The sequence below is a fragment of the Ictalurus furcatus genome, chromosome 8 (genome assembly GCF_023375685.1).
Source record: "Ictalurus furcatus strain D&B chromosome 8, Billie_1.0, whole genome shotgun sequence".
In the NCBI taxonomy this organism is placed as follows: Eukaryota; Metazoa; Chordata; class Actinopteri; order Siluriformes; family Ictaluridae; genus Ictalurus; species Ictalurus furcatus.
The window spans coordinates 855,982-856,790 of NC_071262.1; positions in this window are offsets into that span (position 1 = coordinate 855,982).

Sequence of the window (809 nt, forward strand, 5' to 3'; positions counted from 1 at the left end):
TTCTCACCATCACTGCTTCTCTCCACCTATTTCTCTCTCTCTCTCTCTCTCTCTCTCTCTCTCTCTCTCTCGCTCTCTCTCTCTCTCTCTCTCTCTCTCTCTCTCTCTCGTGCCCAGGAGGTGCCTCTTTGCTGAATAAGCTGCTGTTTCATCTTTTTTTCCCTTCATCATTAATCACGCTTTTCTCTGGGTTTAGATCAAAGCAGTTTTTATAGCTTTTGCCTTAAATCAGCTAGAGCTCGAATATTACTCTGTGTGTGTGTGTGTGTGTGTGTGTGTGTGTGTGTGTGTGTGTGTGTGTGTGTGTGGCTACAGGTCTCATGTAGCTTCTCTCATTAGGGGTCCAAGCACCAACAGCTGCAGTGTTATTGTTTTACTTCTGATTTCTTTCCTCCTCGTGTGTTATTTTTCTCTCATTTCTGACACTGGAGACTCCTTCCATAAACGTCACGTAAGCACATTTCTCCATAACGAAGATCATGTACACGTCCCTGTGAACGAGCTGTTGCTATAGAAACCGTAACGTATTATAATCAGAACGAGCGCGTTAATATAAACCTGCGCTACTGTCAGAGCCGCTGTTCTAGAGAACTAATCACCACCTGACGACCAATCAGAATGCAGGATCCCACATGCTTTGAATAGCTAATAATACGTCCTTATTCTATAAAAGAAAGAGGAGGGGGTAAGTAGCCAATCAGGAGGCTGGATTGGATTCTAACTTCCTGCTTTGGTCTTTTCTTTCTTTCTTTCTTTCTTTCTTTCTTTTCAAAGCAGTGTACAAACTCCCAACGTTCAGGACTTATGAT